The 20325-nt window shown below is 42.8% G+C and overlaps 1 protein-coding gene across 2 annotated transcripts in view; it reads right to left on the reverse strand.

Annotated features, from left to right (window-relative positions):
• Positions 1 to 20325, reverse strand: part of ZNF521 (zinc finger protein 521) — a 1059428-nt gene that overhangs the window by 458300 nt on the left and 580803 nt on the right. The gene's annotated exons all lie outside the window — the stretch shown is intronic.

Raw genomic sequence — 20325 nt, forward strand, 5'->3', positions numbered from 1 at the left:
CATGTTGCAAGCCTGAAAGTCAGGTTTTGGCCTGTTAGTGAATCCATTCTGTTATGTTAGAACGGTTTAAAAAGTACAGTTGTGTAAGTTCAGCTTTTTCTGTAGATTCCTCAGTCGTGAGATCCTCCAACTCCATAACAGCCTCCGCTGGGGTCTCCATAGAGGGCATCTGAGATGGAATCAGACATACTACAGGTTCTAAAACCTCGGTGGGTAAGTTGGAATCAAAAAGAGCCGACTCAGTCTCTGGCCTAAGTCTTTTAAGCCTTTTCTTCAGCGGCAGAGGTATGTGTGGGGAAAGTGCATCTGTCATCTTGGAGTGGGCCAAGCGTTTCAGATGTTGAGTCTCCAGAAAAGTACTGAGCAAGGACAAATGGGATCACAGCATCTTGAATACAAACGACTAGCAAATGAAACATGCCTTTAATGACATTCTACTCCTAATCAAAAGAAACAATGGGTATATGCAAGTCTGTATGAGATTTGCCTACCACACTAGCACTTACCCCTTCTATCGGACATCTAATTTCAGTAAGCAAAACATTTTAGAAAGGTAAGGGAAGGTTTGCCAATGGGGGACTTATCTATTTACCTGAAGCAACATTGCCAATGACCAAACTGCAATCAGTCCGATGGGTAGATGACCTGCACTCAGGCTGGAGGCGACACAGTCTGAGGAATTGTACTATGTCTGCCTATATACCCCTATGCTTATGAGCAGAGGTCACACATATGACATATGATCCTGGGAAGGTAAAGCTTTGGCAGCCTGGCTGGATGTCAGTGGTGATAACTCTTTGAACAGGAATACTGCAATAGTGATTTCAGTCAGGACATGTAAACTTGGCATAACAGTAGACATATGTGTTATATCCTGCTAAGGATAAGACAGCTGGTCAGCTTCCAAAGCTTAATGGCATCTTTCATGTGTTCTAACTACTGACCAGCTCAAGCAGAGCAGTAAAGTGATGAGTGCCAAACATTCAGGGCTTTCTTGTCAGAGTAAAACAGGCTAGAGCCTGATAGTTATGTATGTACTAGGTGCAAGGGAAACTGAAAGGGAAAATATCCACACACTGGATTAAAACATAGTAAAGGAAGGAAAAAGGAGTGAGAGTTTTCCTACTGTAACAGTGCTCGATTTGAACATCTAACTGTTATGGTAAGTTTGCCTACACACCCGCACTACGTTAATCATTAGATCACTGCTGCAGCTGCCTAAACTATATTAACAGAATACCAAGGTTAGAAAGAAAGAGGAGGAAGAACAATGACAGTCCAAAAGGCCTGGGGAAAATAGTCCTATAAAAGCCTGCTCCTGCCCTACAGAAAAAGTAATTTGTAGTGCTTGGTTGATTTATGACAGTATGCACAAAAGACCAAGTTGCTGTCTCTAGTATATTTCTACAGTCCACTCCTTTCCAAAAAGCCAAAGTAGTAGCAAAAGCTCTGGCAGAGTGGGCAATGACCCTGCCTGGAAGCATCTTGTTATGGTGAGAGTAACAAAAGGCAATAGCATGCAACAACCATTTAGAAATGATCTGCTTTGACACAGATTATTTCCTATGAAGGTAAAAAAGGGTAAACAGTGAGCAGAAGATTTTTTGCCCATCAATGTAATACAGGAGTTGCCTGTGGACATCCAGAGTGTGTAGAATTCTTTCTCCCCTATTTTTGGGTTCTGGATAGAAAACATGGAAACATATTGCCTGGCTCAAAGTAAATTCTGAAACCACTTTAGAGCATAAATGATTTGGTCTCAAAGTTACTCTATCCTTGTGAAACATAAGATAAGATTGAATCATCATAAGAGAGTGCAGCTCAAGATGCTCTTCTTGTAGAAGTTAGAGCAACGAGTAACATTGTTTTCCAAGATAAGTACTTCAAACCAGCCTCATGAGCTGGTTCAAAAGGAAAAAGTGCAAGTTTCTCATACACAAAATTACCATCCAAGGAGGAGGCACCTATGTTCTTGATGGACAGATATGTAAAATCCCTTCCAAGTACTTTCACTTGCGATATGTCAGAAAGGGGGGATTCATGGGCAGACAAGCAGAGATGGTAGAGAGGTGAATTTTGAAAGAAGAGTAAAAAAAAAAGCCAGAGGATAACTCATACAATTACTGTAGACCAAGAGCTGTCTAGGCTTGAAAAAGGTCCTGGTTCTTAATTTGGCAACGACTAGAAATGTTTCTCCATTTAAGCCAAACATGACTTTCTAGTATCACATTTCTTGGCCCTCCTTGCACACCTTCTACACATCCTCACTAAACAGGTGCCTAAAAGATATTGAAATTCTATTATACAGGCAGCAAGATGAAGAAATTGAAGACTAGGATATATCAAACAACCCTTGCCCTGTGTGAGTAAGTCCATCCACTGAAGAAGCTCAGTGGGCGGACAGCACAGGAGACCTAGGGCTGGCATCCATCATACTGACTACAGCATTTTTTTTTACAGCAATAGAGAAACTTCCCTACCATTTTTAAATGCTTTGGGATATTTCACATCCACTAAAGCTGCTACAAACTCAGGCAGATGGCAGCTTGGTTTAAAGTCTCATGTGATGGATGGCATAGCATTACTCCATTCTACTATACTGTAACAGTAGTACTGGAACAAGCTCCTGATGAGGAGGGAAAAAGACCCACAGTTTTCTGATCTCCCAACAGCAACTGTGCTACCTGAACTGCTGACACTGAGCAGATAAGTGGCGCTGTTCAGCACCACCTTCAGCATGTCTGGGTGCCACACTGTCTCAAATGAATGCAGTGGCAAGAACTAGGATTACTTTTTTTCTGAGGATGTGCTTATTTACCATGGTAATCTTCTGTTTGCCTTCTACCTTCAGGAAGACATTAGTCCTTACCAAAGCTAGCTCACAGGCATTTGTTGACAGGGACTGTATACTGTCTAGGGTATTCTCAAACTGGCCCACACCTGCTGGGACCATCAACTGAAATTCTACTTTATAAAGATCACCAGCAACATGTTTCTAAGGGATATTAGTGCAGCTCCAGAGACACGAGGTACCACTGTATTTTTCCACACGTGGAATCTGGCCATTGATGCCATTATGACAAAGGTGGACACTTAGCCCTTACCTTTCCAAGTCTTAACTGTTATGTCTTCCCTCTTGTGTATGGTGGCAAAGAACAGCTTGAACGGAATGGAACTGTACTGGAGCAGAAACAGTTTGCTCATTTTCATATCCAGCAAAGCCCATTAAGAAGACCATCAAAGTAGCTGGTACTAAACTAGATCTTGCCAGGTGCAAGAAGAACTTGAGCTTCATTGTACAACAAACTGCACTGCAGGGGATCAACATATCCTCCAAAACTGTTGTTTAACCATTTTTTGCTGGTAGTAGCCATCATACCAGTCAAAGAGCCCTACATGCTCCATCTGCTTTGACCATGTGCAATTTGACAACACAGAAACAAAGACGGCCTTTGAAAAAGGCAGATTAGTTTATTATTAACAACAAAACAATGAGAACAGAGACACAGTTTGCAGTTTAGTAAACTGATGTAATAGCCACCACAAGGCAGGTGCTTATTATATTTAATTTGTCACAATAGTGACAAGATAAAATAGGACCAGAATTAGAAAATCACTATCATTCAGGCTACAAGGCCCTCTCCATTAGCAATACACTTGTGCCTTCTATACTGCTGCCGAATCCATGAACAGATTTTGGAAAAACAACCACAAATTGGCTTTTACTGACAAAAACTTACCTCCTATCTCATTTAATACCAGATAAGCTTGAAAATGCAAATTTACATAGGCAAGAAGTGGTAAACTGCAGTAGAAGTCTGAGCAAGAGTAAGATATTCCCTTTCTATAGGAAACCAAAACGAGATCAGATCCTCTTCTGCACATTTCAGTACAAGTATTTCATTGTTTCCAAGGTTAAGTCTTCCTCCACTTTCACAGTAGCTGGTGTTGAGTGGACTTGAGTTCTACGAATAGGGTTCGGATCCCGTCATACTAATCAATTGCCACTGGCAAAGTAGTGACTGAACTTGGTGTGTCCACATACTTTAAATAACAGAGACAAAGTTTCCTCACAACTTAGCAAAGCTATAACAGGAAACGTGTTCAAATTCTGAAGCATGTTTTCTTCATATTTTAAGTTTCCGCTAGAAGCATTCATGTTGTCGGTAGCATGCGTTGCTTCCATACTGCCACAAAGCTGTGCAAAAAGATATTTCAGAAGCCTTTGTTACACTGTAGTTGATTGCTTTCACCACCATATCTGCAATAAGATTTAACAGCAAATGGGCAAGTTCTTATGCCAATAAGGTACATCCAGTCATAGAAGGCACACCTTATGTGCACATTCTTAGACAAGTCCTAGTGCTCAAAATATGTATGTTAATGCATTGACTATATCTTGTTCCCTTACAATCTTACAACAAAATTAGTTTTTCCACTATTGTAACCTCATCCATAAAACGAATAAATGCAAGAAGCCAAGCTTAAAACAGCTATTTTGGGACTCACCAACTTAAACTGCAAATGTACAGCCGCTCTTCAGCTTGGAGATGATATTATTTTCAATGTCTTTTTACATTTCTCACAGTCTCCTGGTTATGGTAATGTATGGAAGTGGAATCTTACTAAGCTCCTTCTCAAACAATTTTCACAGCTCAACACCATGGCACACAGGGATGAAGCCCTAACTGAGCTCCAGATAAAAAACAGTTTGATTAGTGGCTCCAGCGCTGAAACAGCTGAGGTGGGAAGGATGACAGTGAGCAGCAGCTGCTAACTTGCTCATCCTGGAGGAATGGCAGGTGGCTCTGGATGCTACTCCTGTGGAGCATGGGCCTGCTGAGCACACTGGCTAGGGAAGTCAGCATTCAAAAGCAAGCATCCCCACAGCAGGTGGTATTTAGTGGAGTTCAAAACTGCTGCCTCAGGAAGGAAGGAACTCCTGTGAGGAAAGAAGCTCTTTTGGACCTGGAAGCTGACCCCCTTCCTACCACCTGAATCTTTCCATAAGGGGAAAGAATGGACTAATCACTCGTCATGGGCAAGAAAGAATGGGTTGCAGGACTCTCATCTGCCTCAGGGATGTCTGGAACTCACCCCAGTGGAATAACCACGACAAATTTATAAAGACAAGTGGTGGAGCCTGTGAAGATATATAAAGGCTGCCAGCCAAGCTAGATAGAATTTTCTAGATAATTCTGTCATTTGCAAATATTGATGTAAGCCACAGGCTTGTTCTCTTAAATGTGAAAAGACTGTATAGGATGTTGAACTGAAAAAAATTTAACCATGCACTCTGTTGTAAGAAAGCTGATAAGTCAAGCATTGTGAAATTTGTTGATCTAAAACTCGGAGCCGAGGTGTCTAGAGGGAGGCATTCTGCCTATTGTTTTGAGGCCAGAGTTAATGGCTAGAATTTACATGTATAATTTCTTTTATTGCTCTGGCTTGCTGACCAGCTCCAAGATCAAAAGGGCTATTAACCTCTGAGTTTCTGTTAGCCTGGGAACCAGAAAGAAATTATGTAATTTGAAATGAATCAATGGTACTGTGTTATCAATTTAAGGACAGAAAGAATGAGGGCATTTAGCATTTGTCTTGAGAACATCTAACTCACCAGCACTCTGCCTGTGTTCTATATGCAAGTTTATTTTAGAACTGTGTTTTCTCTTAGATATAACTAGGAACTAGAAAGATTAGATTTTTTCTGTATTGAAATAACTTTTCTATTGTATTTTAAGTATTTGTCTTGAGAACATCCACCTCACCAGCACTCTGCCTGTGTTCTACATGTAAGTTTATTATAGAACTGTGTTTTCTCTTAGATATAGCTAGGAACTAGGAAGATTAGATTCACTTTTTTCCATACTGATGTCAGAACTTTTCTACTGTATTAAGTATTTCTCTGTGATCTCTGAACTCTTGACTAGCACTGTGTATTAAGAAGTATTGTCTTGGGTTTTTATTATTTATTATTAAATATTTTTAAACCTTTCAACTGTAGCTGTTTTGTGTAAAGATAATTTAAGCTCTAGAGTACATTGCATGTATACAGTATCACTGTATACATTGCATGTATACAGTGATACTGGCCAAGCCACTCCAATAAGCCTTGACTGTTCAGTTTCACTTATTTGGATAATAATACTGCACAGTACTAATTGGACATCCTTTGTTAAGGACCTTTTCAGTAGCTGATAAATATTAGTGGGTGGTGGCAAGTGGTACTACCATACAGTCTGGGTAAAAGGGGCACAGCTGGAGAACCTGTGCAAGACTTCCCCAAGAGTGTTTGTGTGGTTGTATATAACTCTTACCTCAAAGTGTGTGTGTGTGTGTGTGTGTGTGTGTGTGTGTGTGTGTGTGTGTGTGTGCCAGCTACTTGGCCAGGGACATGAAGCACTGGTTGGACAGGGAGGGTGCTGGAGGTTTTAGCTTGCCCACTGGGCTGAGATCTGGACACTATAGCTGTGCCAGTGGGGAGACTTATGGGGACCTGGAGAGAAAGGGAGAAACCAGCCCCAGACTGACTGTGATTTCTGTGTGCTCTTAAGGGAAATTGTACTGTATTGTGTATGTATTTATTATTCTTTCCCAATATGGATGCCCCTTACTGGCTTTAGTGGTGAGGACTGAGGCTCCTTGATTACTGGGACAGTGCACTGGGATCACATATTAATTGGTGGCAGTGATGGGATATCCACACCACATATTAATTGGTTGGCAAATATTAATTGGCTTGTAGTGGTGAGGGTAGTGTGAATTCCTGTAGCTTGTGTACAGTGATCACTGAAGGTGTTTTTGTACTCTACATCAGCCATGCAGTGAATACTCAGAGATCAGATCACAACAGGGAGGAGCAGGCAGCATGTCAGCAGAGGAGTACGTCAAGCTGACAAGGAGCCAGCTGGCTGAGATGTGCCAGGCTAGGGGACTAGTGCATGGAAACCTGACTAAGGCAGACCTGATTGCAGCCTTTGTCACAGCTGCATCAGAAAACAGCAAACAGGATAACAATCAGACTGGGAATGGAGATGCACCACACTAAAGAGAATGGACAGCTCAACCTTTCTACAGAGGACTTAAAAATCCATCTGGAGCTAAGGAAACTTGAGTTGGAGACCAGGAATGTGGAAATAGAAGCATCAGAGAGACTGAGGCATCTAGAGAGTGAGGACAATGAGAAACTGCGACATTTGCAGACTGAGGAGAATGAGAAACTCTCTGAGGAGAGCATGAAAAGGAAATGCTGACTCTTCGCCAGAGACATGGAGATAACGGGGAAGGGAGTAATCGGACCCCATAATCACAAAAGGTCAGTCATTTTCTTCCACAGTTTAAAGAGGGGATAATTTTTATAGTTTCATTCATATGTTTGTGAGGATATGTAAACAGTATGATGTTGACCAAAGGCTCTGGGTATGGTTCCTGATCCCCTTACTCCACGGTAAAGTTGTAACTGTGTTGTCTAAAATTTCTGATCAGGAATGTTTTGATTATACTACTGTTAAGAACTGCTTGTTAGAATTTTTTAAGCTAACATCTGAAACGTATAGGAAAAAGTTTTGTGAGCACAGATGCAAGGCAGATGAAAGTGTAACACATACTTCACAAAGTCAGTGTGCCAAACAGTCACAGCCCTTAAGGCTAAAGAACACACCTGATACACTTGTAATAGGTGACTCTATTGTCAGACACACTGGCATCCCACTCACCAGGCTGAACAAGGAGAAGGTCACGGTGAGCTGCCTGTCGGGCGCCAGGATCTGCCACATAACACAAGCACTCAGGTCACTCCAAAGCAGGTACAAATATGACTCAGTCATTGTCCATGCTGGTGTGAATGACCTGAGATGTACCTCCCTGGACTACATGAAAAGACACATAGAGGAGCTCTCTAATCATGTAGCCCAGGCAAGTATGACCCTGACCCTGAGTAGCATCTTACCCTCACCAAGAATGATGCCACAGTATAAAGACAAAATGATCAATTTTAACAATTGGCTAAAGTTTTGGTGTCATTCAAAGGGGATCCGGTAAATGTCAGCCTGGGATGACATGCTCGACAAGCCACGTTGCTTCGCTAGGGACGGCTTGCACCTGTCACCCCTGGGCTTTTGGATACTGGCAAAGGCTCTTGCCACCTCCATAGTGCCTTTTTTAGGCAAGACTCAAAAGGCAAACCCACCTCCATAGACAACACAAGGAAAAAGAAACTAAGGGTAATGCTACTCAACGCCAGAAGTCTAAACCTCAAAATGCAAGCACTTAAAGCCCTCCTCAGTATGGAGAATATCGATGTCTGTGCAGTAACAGAGACCTGGTTCAAGGCTCCCAAGAGCACCCCAGCACTACCAGGTTATACTCATACCATGATTTTCGGCCCCAAAACTCGGACCGAACCACAAAGGGAGGAGGAGTATCCATATTCATCAAAGATACCCACACCTCCAGGTTAGTGGCACTGCACGAAGCATCGGAGACCATCCATGTGCAACCAACAGTGGGCAAAACTGCCTTTCAGTTTGTAGCCTGCTACAGACCACCCTCCCAAACTCAGGAACCTCACTCGGCTTTCCTGAGAACACTGGAGAATATGAAGGTCTCTCCAAACACCATTATATTGGGCGACTTCAACTACCCAAAGATAGACTGGGAGCATTACTCAAGCCCCAACACCCTAGCCCAAAGGTTCCTAGAATTTATAAACTCAAATGCTATGGAACAACTAGTCACCATTCCCACAAGAGGGGAAAACATACTGGACCTGATCATCACAAACATGGGGACTATATGCTCCACACTAGAGGTATACTCCTCATTGGTATGATCGGACCATAAATTAATCTCTTTGGACATCCACATCCCGACCCCACCACCAGCCCAGACAACCACAGTGAAAAACTTCGCAAAAGCAAATTTCACACTTCTCAAAACCGAGGTGAAATCCTTCAAAGCCCCCGGGTCAGTGGAAACTACGGCCCAAACTGCAGAATCCTTTATAAACGCATTCTATGGACACCAACAGGAATGCATGGATCATGTAATCCTAAATAAAACCAAGACCCAATCCTCCAAAGGCAGGCTTCCTGTCTGGTGGACCCCAGCCATAAATAAGCTATACAACAAAAGGAGGAAGCTACTAAATGATGGAACAAAATCCCTAAAAGGGAAGGCCTCTCTGATCAGTACTAGCAAAAAACTACGGTCCCTCATAAAATCATCTAAGGCCAGCTTTGAGAGAAAAATTGCACAGGACACTAAATATAATCACAAGGCCTTCTTTAGTTATGTTAGGAACCTGGGTGGCAACTCCCAGATATGTTCGGAGTTAGTCCAAAATGACAAAAAATACACTGAACCCACAGACATTGCCAACATCCTGGCAGACAGGTTCAGTGCAAACTCCCCCCCCCTTCCCCTCCAAAAGAGCAAATATCTATCCCAGCAGAGAGTTGTCTCCCTGACATCTCAGATGCTCAGGTGAGAGCTGCCCTCTCCAAAGCAAAAAACACAGCATCAATGGGACTGGACGGTGTCCTGGGCTGCGTCCTACACGAGCTCCAAGAAGAGCTAGAACCTCATATAAAGTTACTGTTCAATCTCAGCCTTACTACAGTATATGTACCCAAGGAATGGCATACAGCAACAGTGGTCCCATCCACAAAGGTGGTGCCTCAACGGACCCTGGAAACTATCGCCCCATAAGCCTGACTAGCCTGGTCTGCAAAGCTATGGAGCCGATCATCATGGAACTCAAACAAAGACATTGGGGACCTACAGACGCTGGATCCTACCCAATTCGGCTTTGTCAAGGGCAGATCCTGCCTTTTGAACCTAGTTGATTTCTTTGAAACAGTCACCAAGGCCATAGATGAAGGGAAGGTAGTCCACACAGCCTACCTGGACCTCGCAAAAGCCTTCGACACAATACCCCACTCTGGCATCATAAAAAAGCTCTCCAGCTTAAATATCACCCCCTACGTCGTAAGATGGGTTGCAAACTGGCTCAGGGATAGAACCCACATGGTCAGAATTGCGGGAGCCATGTCAGACTCTAAACCAATTACAAGTGGCGTCCCACAAGGCTCAGTCCTGGGACCTCCCCTGTTCGGTATATATTTTTCTGAGGTACAGGCCAACACGGGAGGACTATGGCTGACCAAGTTCGCAGATGACTGCAAACTAGGTGCCATAATCAACTCTCCAGCTGACACAAGCATCCTCCAAAAGTGTCTCACAGAGACGGATAACTGGTGCCAAAGCCATGGCCTAAAGCTAAACGCCAAAAAGTGTATAGTCATCCAAGTGCCCATAAATTACCACATAGGCGGTAATCCACTAAGTACTGAGGAAGTAATTAGGGACCTGGGGACTCAAGTTGATAGTAATCTCTCCTTTGACAACCACGTTGCCAAAGTGGTTAGAAAGACCTTCGATATAACCCACCTTACCATGAAAGGATTCACATGTAGATCAAGGGAGGTCATTGTGCCCCTTTACTCATCACTCATCCGGCCCATAATTGAATACAATGCCTCATTTGGGATGTACCTTACCCGACACCTGCAGCAACTGGGAAGACCCCAAAAGTACCTCACCAAGAGGATCAAGGGACTCAAACAGATGACCTATGCTGCTCGGTTAAAGAAACTCCAGCTCTACTCAGTTGCATACCGCCTACTTAGAGGCAATCTGTGCCTGATGTATAAAGTCATGTCCAACCCAGAACTAATGGACATGCTCCACCTCAAAAAATCCAAATCCCTTAGAGCTACGCGCTTGTGGGACTTGAACCTCAACACAGAAATTAATAGGACATGCTGGAGAGACAGATTTATAACCCAGAGGCTCCCAGCACTTTGGAATAGGATCCCAGTCCAAGTCAGGCAGAGCCCCTCACTGACTCTCTTCAAGAGGAATCTTGACGAGTGGATGGGAGATGGTAGGTTAACCCCGGGGATCACTTCTGTGTCACTACTAGACAGAGGCACAATAAACTAAACTAAAAAGGGCACAGTAAAACTAATTTAAAAGGGTGGCGAAAGCCAAACACACTCTGGCTAGGCTTGTAAATGCCCTACGGCAGATAGCCTAGTATCAACCTATGAACCTATGAATATGTTGGTGAACTGAGCACTTATTTTCATAAATGGGTGAGAGGATGTCAGGTCCCCACGTTTGAAGCGCTGGCAGACCTTTTGGTGAGGGAATAAGCCCTTAGCACTTTGCCTGAGGACATGAGGATCGGGTTAGCTGATAGACAATGTGCTACTTCAAATGAGTTTGGGAAGAGGGGAGACCTATAGCTAGCAAGCAGGGCATCCCTGCAGAGGAAAGGTACCCCCAGTATTACTCATGGGTCTAAAGGAACCCATGGTGAGCAGCACAGACTGCCCCAAAATAATCTGCCAGTAGCAGGGGAAGCCACTAGTCCAGGTACATGTCCAGGACCTAGGGTTAAATGTTTTGAATGCAACCAGTGGGGCCATGTGACATACAGATGTCCACGGAGGCAAGCAAAAGGTGAGGGAGCCAGTAAGTGGGAAAGACAAAATGCCAATAGCAGGTTGTCTTGGGACAACAAGGGTACAAACTACCACAGGAGGTTATATCCTATTGTAGTGAATGGCAAAGAGGCCATTGCTAAGAGAGACACAACCTCTGACATAAGCATTGTAAAGCCTGCAATGGTTACAGAGAAGCACTACTTGCCTGGAGAGTCTACTCCAGTCAGAGCTTTAGGAGGGACCCCATACCAAATACCTTTGGCTAGGGTTCACCTTGACTGGGAGGGTGGAAAAGGAAACCAGCAAATAGGTGTGTTTGAGGATATCCCTGCAGATGTCCTGATAGGGAATGATTTTGATAATGCAGTACCATGTGTTCATGCAGTTACACGCAGTCAGGCTTGAATACAAGCATGCGAGTCTAATAGCCTGGGGAAGACCCAGACAGACCGCATACTTGCAGCCAGAACTGGTGAGTTGGTTACTTCAGGGAGATTGAAGGTGAGCCACAACTGCTTGTGGGTACTGATGTTCCCTTGGACAGAGTGACTGCAAAGGTAGAGGTGATTAGAAGTACCCAGGCTGACCGTGAGGCACCATTGCCAGAGGATGCCAGACTTCCTGTGGAAGGGGAGCTGGGAAGGGTTACAAAGAGAGAGTTGAGACAGGCTCAGCTCTCAGACCCTACACTGAAAGGCCTGAGGCAGGTAGCTAGTGAGGCACCTGATTCTCAAGGGAAGGGGGAATCTGTATACTGGAACAATGGGTTACTGTACAGTGAGTGGATCCCTGAGGGAGGGCTAGAAGGTGAGAGGGTACAGCAGTTGGTAGTGCCTAGAGCCTACCGTCTTGTGCCTCTAGCCATAGCACATGATATTCCCTTTGCAGGTCATACGGGCATACAACGTACAAAGAGACGTATTATGCAGAACTTCTATTGGCCTGGAATTTCCAGAGATGTAACAGGGTATGGCAAGACCTGTGAGCAGTGCCAAAAGGTAGGCAAGGCAGGAGACAAGGTGAGCGCTCCTTTGATGCCTTTGCCTGTGATTGAGGAGCCATTTCAGAGGGTAGCTATGGATATTGTGGGGCCTCTGAGTACCCCAAGTTCCACAATAAAAAAGTATATCCTAGTGGTAGTAGATTATGCTACAAGATACCCTGAGGCAGTGGCTCTATCCTCCACTGAGGCAGAAAAGGTGGCAAATGCTTTGTAAGAGATTTTCAGCAGGGTAGGTTTCCCAAAAGAAATACTGACTGACAGAGGTGCCAATTTCACGTCAGATCTGCTGGCTTATCTGTGGAAGTACTGTGGGGTGAAACACCTGAAGACCACCCCCTACCATCGCCAGACTAATGGTCTTGTTGAGAGGTTAAACTCTGCAATCAAGTCCATGCTACGGGCATTTGCACACCAGTTTAAGAGTGAGTGGGACAAATATTTCCCCATCTGTTTGCTTACAGAGAGGTTCCCCAGGAATCCACAGGTTTTTCACCCTTTAAGTTGCTGTATGGGCATAGGGTGAGGGGACCTCTAGATTTAATTCATGATGAGTGGGAATCTCACAAGGAGTCTGTTTTGGCATATGTCCTAAACCTCAGGACAAGGCTCAGGGAACTCATTGGCTTGGCCGAGGAGAACCTGGCAGAAGCTCAACAACAGAAAAAGGTATGGTATGACAGGAATGCTTGAGCTAGAGAGTATGCTGTAGGGCAGCAGGTAATGGTTCTCTTTCCTGTCAGACACAACAAGCTTCAAGCAGCTTGAGAGGGACCCTACAAGGTAGTAAGAAAGGTAAGTGATGTTAACTACATGGTGGAAATGCTAGGCAGGAGACAGGGGCACAAACTGTACCATGTTAACATGATGAAACCTTACCATGACAGGGAGGACCTTTTGCTGAGCATTTGCAGTGGATTGCAGGAGGAGTCTGAGGGAGATCTGGTGAATGATCTCCTCAGTGAGGCTTGTACTGACACCTCAGTGGAAGGGGTAGCAATGTCCCAGCAGTTATCTCCTACCCAGGTTTGAGAAATCCAAGCAGTTTTACAGGAGTGTGGGGACATGTTCACTGGGAAACCAGGGTGCACCCACCTGGTGCAGTACCAGGTTGATACAGGACCCTAAAGATCTATTAGCCAGGTTCCTTATAGGGTGCCTGAGGGAGTCAGACAGACTCTGAGTGAGGAAATACAGGAGATGTTGGAACTAGGGGTAATTCAAGAGTCCAACAGTCCCTGGGCCTCCCCAGTGGTGCTAGTGCGAAAGGAGGATGGCAGCACCAGGTTCTGTGTAGACTACAGGAAATTAAACAGTCACACAGAGTCAGATGCTTACCCCATGCCTAGGACAGATGAGACCCTAGAGCAGCTGGGTGGGGCTAAGTATCTTACAACTATTGATCTTACCAAGGGTTACTGGCAGGTGCCCTTGACTCCCAGTGCTAGAGAGAAGTCAGCCTTTGTGACTCCTTTTGGCTTGTATTAGTTCACAAAGATGCCCTTTGGAATGAAAAATGCCCCAGTGACTTTCCAGAGGCTGGTAGATCACATCCTAGCAGGAGGGTTTGCCCTTGTTTATCTAGATGATATTGCCATCTTACAGCCATTCTTGGCAAGAGCACCTTCAACATGTCAGGGAGGTGCTGGGCAGACTACAGAGGGCAGGGTCGACAATTAAGCCAACAAATGTCAGGTGAGTATGGCAGAGGTCTCATACCTGGTACATAGAGTGGGGAGTGAAAGATCAGGCCAGAAACTGCCGAAGTAGAAGCCATTCAGGCTTGGTCTGCATCTGTTACCAAAAAGCATGTGACATTATTCTTAGGGAAAGCAGGGTACTGCAGAAAGTTCGGTCCAGTTACAGTACCATAGCTGCTCCCCTCACAGACCTGACAAGGACAAAAAGGTCAGATAAGGTAGTGTGGACCCCAGCATGTGAGTAGGCATTCCAGACACTTAAAGAAGCGTTGGGAGGACCCCCTGTGTTAGCCAGTCCAGATTACAGCCAAGAATTTGTTGTGCAGGTGGATGCTTCGAACCATGGGGTGGGGTCTGTATTTAGCCAGATTTCCTCAGAGGGAGAAGAGCACCCAGTGGTTTATCTCATTCATAGGCTCCATCCCAGGTAAGAATGCTATGCAGCTGTAGAAAAGGAATGTCTAGCCATAGTGTGGGGCACTGCAGAAACTTCAGCCTCATCTGTATGGAAGACAATTCACTGTAGTTACAGATCACAATCCCCTAACATGGTTAAACAGAGCCAGGCAGCAAAATGCCAAGTTGCTAAGATGGAGCCTAGGGTTGCAAGCATATGCGTCAGTGCAGCACCGCAGTGGGATTAGCAATGCCAACGCAGAAGGGTTCTCAAGACAAGGAATGGGGTAAGGTATACTCAGATAGACTTAACCCTCTCAAGCAACGTTTCTCAAGGGTCAGCTTGAAAAACTAGCTTGAGTTCTCCAGGGGGGAGGGGGATATGTGAAGATATGTAGAGGCTGCCAGCCTAGCTAGATAAAATTTTGTAGATAATTCTGTCATTTGTAAATATTAATGTAAGCCACAGGCTTGTTCTCTTAAATGTGAAAAGACTGTATTGGATGCTGAACTGAAAAAAATGCAACAACAGTGCACTCTACTGTAAGAAAGCTGATAAGTCAAACATTGTGAAATTCTTTGATCTAATACTCGGAGCCGATATGTCTAGAGGGAGGCTTTCTGCCTACTGTTTTGAGGCCAGAGTTAATGGCTAGAATTTACATGTATGATTTCTTTTATTGCTCTGGCTTTCTGACCAGCTGCAAGGTCAAAAGGGCTATCAACCTCTGAGTTTCTGTTAGCCTGGGAACCACAAAGAAATTATGTAATTTGAAATAAATCAGTGGTACTGTGTTATCAATTTAAGGACAGAAAGAATGAGGGCATTTAGCATTTGTCTTGAGAACATCTAACTCACCAGCACTCTGCCTGTGTTCTATATGCAAGTTTATTTTAGAACTGTGTTTTCTCTTAGATATAACTAGGAACTAGAAAGATTAGATTTTTTTCTGTATTGAAATAACTTTCCTATTGTATTTTAAGTATTTCTCTGTGATCTATGAACACTTGACTAGCACTGTGTAGCAAGAAGTATTGTCTTGTGTTTTTATTATTTGTTATTAAATATTTTTTAAACCTTTCAACTGTGGCTGTTTTGTGTAGAGATAATTTAAGCTCTACAGTACATTGCACGTATATAGTGATACTAACCAAGTCACTCCAATAAGCCTTGACTGTTCAGTTGCACTTACCATTTGGATAATAATACTGCACAGTAATAACTGGACACCCTTTGTTAAGGGCCTTTTTAGTAGCTGATAAATATTAGTGGGTGGTGGCAAACGGTACTACCATATAGTCTGGGTAAAGGGGGCACAGCTGGAGAACCTGTGCCAGCCTTCCCCAGAGAGGGTGCTGGAGGTTTTAGCTTGCTCACACTAGGCTGAGATCTGGACCCTATAGCTGTGCCAGTGGGTAGTCTTATTGGGGACCTAGAGAGAAAGGGAGAAACCAACCCCAGACTGACTGACTGATCTCGGTGTGCTCTTAAGGGAAATTGTACTTTACTGTATGTGTACTTATTATCCTTTCCCTATATGGATGCCCCTCACTTGTGTTAGTGGTGAGGACTGAGGCTCCTCGATTGCTGGGGCAGTGCACGGGTGTCACAGAGCCATCAGGCAGGTCCAACACAGGAGGAAAAAAATTAGAATTGCTTGGCTTGCTGGTAAAATTCAGTGTTTCAGCAATAATGCAAGGCTTCATTTATTTGGCAACAAGTTCAACAGCAGTATCATTTCTTTACTAAAAAGTTTTGCTTATATTTTTCTTTCTTCTCAAAGGTTGCAATTTATTTTTTGTAAACTAAACATTTCTTTGAAGTAATCCAGATTTTTTACTTGCCATGTTTGGGAATTTGGTTACCAAATCTTCTCTCAGTTTTGCTGGCACCACAATGTTTGCAAACTTTTCTTCACAAACACCACACAATTCATTTCCTCATCTGTACAAATCTCATAGCCAAGCAGTTATCTTGATACCGATAAACTTTTACTCTGGTCTCATTACAACTTCTGCATGGTTTCTACTCATTCTGTTGCCTTCTACACTGTCCATCACTTCCTCAGCAGCTACCTGTGCAAATTAATTTAATAGATACATTTTTAATTCATCTATGTCCTGACACTGGCATGAATTAATCTTCAATATTTTAACAATGGTGGTTCACAGTATGACATATTCAAAGTCCAGTCTTAATTGTCCTGTTAATCCAATATCATGTAAGAAATGAGTCAATAGACATTTTCCCCTTAATAGTTATGTATTTTTTTCACACTAAATGAAAATATATGTTAATAAAATAAAGAAAAACTGTTTTTCCCCCAGTGACCCACTCTTAGAGCCATAGCTAGGATATCTAGTGCCATGTGCAGTTGCTCAAACTGGTGCCCCCTTCAACTCTAAAGTCGAGGAGCAAAAAGATACAGTAATAATAGGGAAGTAGATTTTTTTCTTTATCAACCTGCTTGCTCTAACAAGTAGCTTGCTATACTCACACCCAGAGCTTCAATTACGATCATAAATGCTGTATCAGCATTCATGTATGAAGCACAGATATCCTTGAATCAATACTGATGCTCACTCACACACTGTTGGTAAATGCCAATCATGATCCGTAACAGCTTGCATCTGTGAAGTTGTCCCCAACGCACCTAACTAGTTACAACTCTACCCATTCTCAACACGGAAGACAAACAAGCAGACAAAAAAGTAAAACACTATTATTCTCAAGTTATAATAAAATGTTGTAAGAAAACCTGCTGTATTAAATTCAACAGAACTGGCTGCAATCTTATTTTAAATCTCGCTACACACTGCTTTCAGCCTTCTTCTCTAAACCATTAATAGCTTGGTAACAATGTTTGGTGAGTCTAGAACAGCCCAACATCATGCACTTAATGCTAGCTATCACCAGATATTTAAAGTTACTTCCTTCAACAAAAAGATGTTTAAAAATAAGTTACTTTCTTCAGTTCATTAAATTCAAACAAATTTCAATACAAGTGAACACTTCTTTATTAGTGGTCTGTGTGTCCCAATACAAATAAATGCTAACAAAAATGTTAAATGCACTAATATTAATCCATAGAAAAGTAATTCCGTTATTCAAAGGAATCTGAAAGCATCATTTGCCTTACAGATGCCACACTCTGCCTTTCCTTAGTCAAGTTGCAACATCTCTACTTAGGGATGCAATATCATTCTCTTATCTTCTTCACATGTAAACAGCTCAGAAAGGAGGGTAGAGTATGTCCAGGTACACCTCCTGCCCCCATAACATTATAATCCAGAAGGTTGGACAAAGAAAAACTTTAAAAGTAAATAAACACCACAGCAGTATATAATATATGTACAGTAGCTTGATTTGGACTACCAAAGGTTATACCCCACCTGCCAGTCCACACCCATTTAAACTGTCAATGTGGGGCTAGTCTCAACTATTTCTATGAACACACTATTCACAGATCTCAGTCTGTACAGCCCATGCACTTTTGAGAAGTATTTAGAAATATTAAGTTAATTATTAAAAGTGGATGGGATGAGCATACTGACATTTTTGTTATACATTCTGCAGCAGAACTAAAGGCAATCATCAATGAAACTCCAATATTCTGCAAAATGCCACATGACCATCGCTAGTGTATAGGAACCTCCTGTGTCACAATATGGAGAAAATGCCCATTGTCACCTCCCCCTTTCCATGTTGCATAAATAAAAAATGGAAGAATGAACACTTTCTCCCAAGTATTGAGCAGCTTAATGTCCCAGCTCTAGAACACCTGGACCAGACACGACCTCTGAATCCACAGCTTTAGTAAAGGACTAGAAGAGTGACTCAGAGTGTTTACCAGCTTGTTTGAATCCATGGCAATGAGAATCACTGAAGAGTGTTACTCCTTCCTACAACTTAAATCCAAATAAGCATTACCACTTTGCTCAAGGGACATGATTTTGAACTCCTTTTTGCTTAAATACCACAGGAAAGACTGACAGTCTGACCAGCTGAGGAAAAGGTGTGTACATTTTGCCTCCAATGCCATCAGGGCAAGGAGTACAGCTCATAGCTCCAAGTAATTGATGTGATGCCCCCTTTTGGCTGCATCATAGGGGAGGTCAAGTGAGCTACCCACTCCATAGGTGAAGTGATCACCATAGCTAGGGTGCAGTGAAGAGGGCAGCTACTCCAAGTACTGGATGTTAGATAGCAGGAACAACAGATGCTAATCATTTCTGATACTGCTTCTGTTTGCAGAACTGAAGTGCTTGCTTAAGTGCTTTGAGTGTAGTTGAAGTTGTAGCAGGATGCATATAAATTAGCACATTTCATTTTGATACTGGCATACACATTGACATTTTCACATTTATTGTATAAACTGTACAGTTACATTTTATTTAATTTTGAACTATTGCTGCTCAACAGAGTGGATGGGTAACAGAAAATACACCCCTGGGATCACTTCATTGTCTCTGCTTGACAGAGGATCAGTTAATCAATGGGGTGGCGAAAGCCGACACACTCTGGCTAGGCTTATAAATGCCCTCGGGCAGATAGCCTAGTACCTACCTATGAACCTATATGTATTGTACCTTCTGTTCTGTCTTCTGCATGCCATGTATTCTGACTCTATACAGTTTCTTTACAGTTTGTATTTTTGCTTTCGACTTGCCATGCTTGCTCTTCGAGCTCAGATTTTTGCTGAAAATGGTCAGATCAGCCTACCTACATGGTAAACAAATCACAAATAAATCACACAGCTCTAAAATGTTAAAGACCATGTTTAAAGCCGTGAAACAACCTTTTTTGCATAAAAAAAGTATTCACATACATCTTGATGCAAAAAGCAACGATACTTTCTTACCATTTTGAAATTATTTTAAAAATTGCTTCTGAACATGGAAGACAACATACAAAGCTGTACTTATGACATTAATATTAATGGGTGGGCAAGTGGCACTTACATCACTCTAGGTGTTCAGCTCTAATTATGCTGGATCAGTGTGGGTAAGTAATTGTGTAATAGTTACATAATTGCCAAACTGTTAACTAACATGCATGCAAACACTTTTTTCTGTGAAATGAAATGAAACGTTTGTTTCATACATTTAAACTTGATGTTTATACAAACTCTGCATCTCAATAATGCAAGTCTTAAGAAACTAGTAGGGACTTCATGTTTGGAAAATAACAAGGATGAATGTGGCTGAACTGTGACAGGATGTACTCCAAAAAAAGGCAAATGAGCATTAAATCGAAATGAAAGCATGTTTAGAGCATTGGTTTCAACCAAAACTGTACATAAAAAAAAAAAAAAAAAAGAAGTCTATGCAAGAAATGATTCATAGAGCAAAATAAAAGGCCAAGAGCAGTAGACACAGACACACAAAGACAACCCCCCCCCCCCTTATATGAGCTTGTCGACTTGCTCCAACTCTGCCTTGGCCTAATCAAGGAAAGAGCAAGACATACTACATCTTACAAAATGGTCTTTTCTACATAGCAGATTAATGCACCTTGCCTAACTTAAAACTTGTATCAAGTTATCAGTGGTGTACCAAGGGTTCAGTGTTGAGCCCTCTTCCACTTGGAATCTATTTCTCAGACCTTCAGGACAATGGTTATCTAAGTTTACAGACAACTATAACTTGGGTGTTATTTAATCTTCCACTGTCACACACACCTGCTCAAACATGGGTTAGACCATATTAATAATTGCTA

The sequence above is a fragment of the Protopterus annectens genome, chromosome 3.part0 (genome assembly GCF_019279795.1).
Source record: "Protopterus annectens isolate FY-2018-M chromosome 3.part0, PAN1.0, whole genome shotgun sequence".
Taxonomy (NCBI): Eukaryota; Metazoa; Chordata; order Ceratodontiformes; family Protopteridae; genus Protopterus; species Protopterus annectens.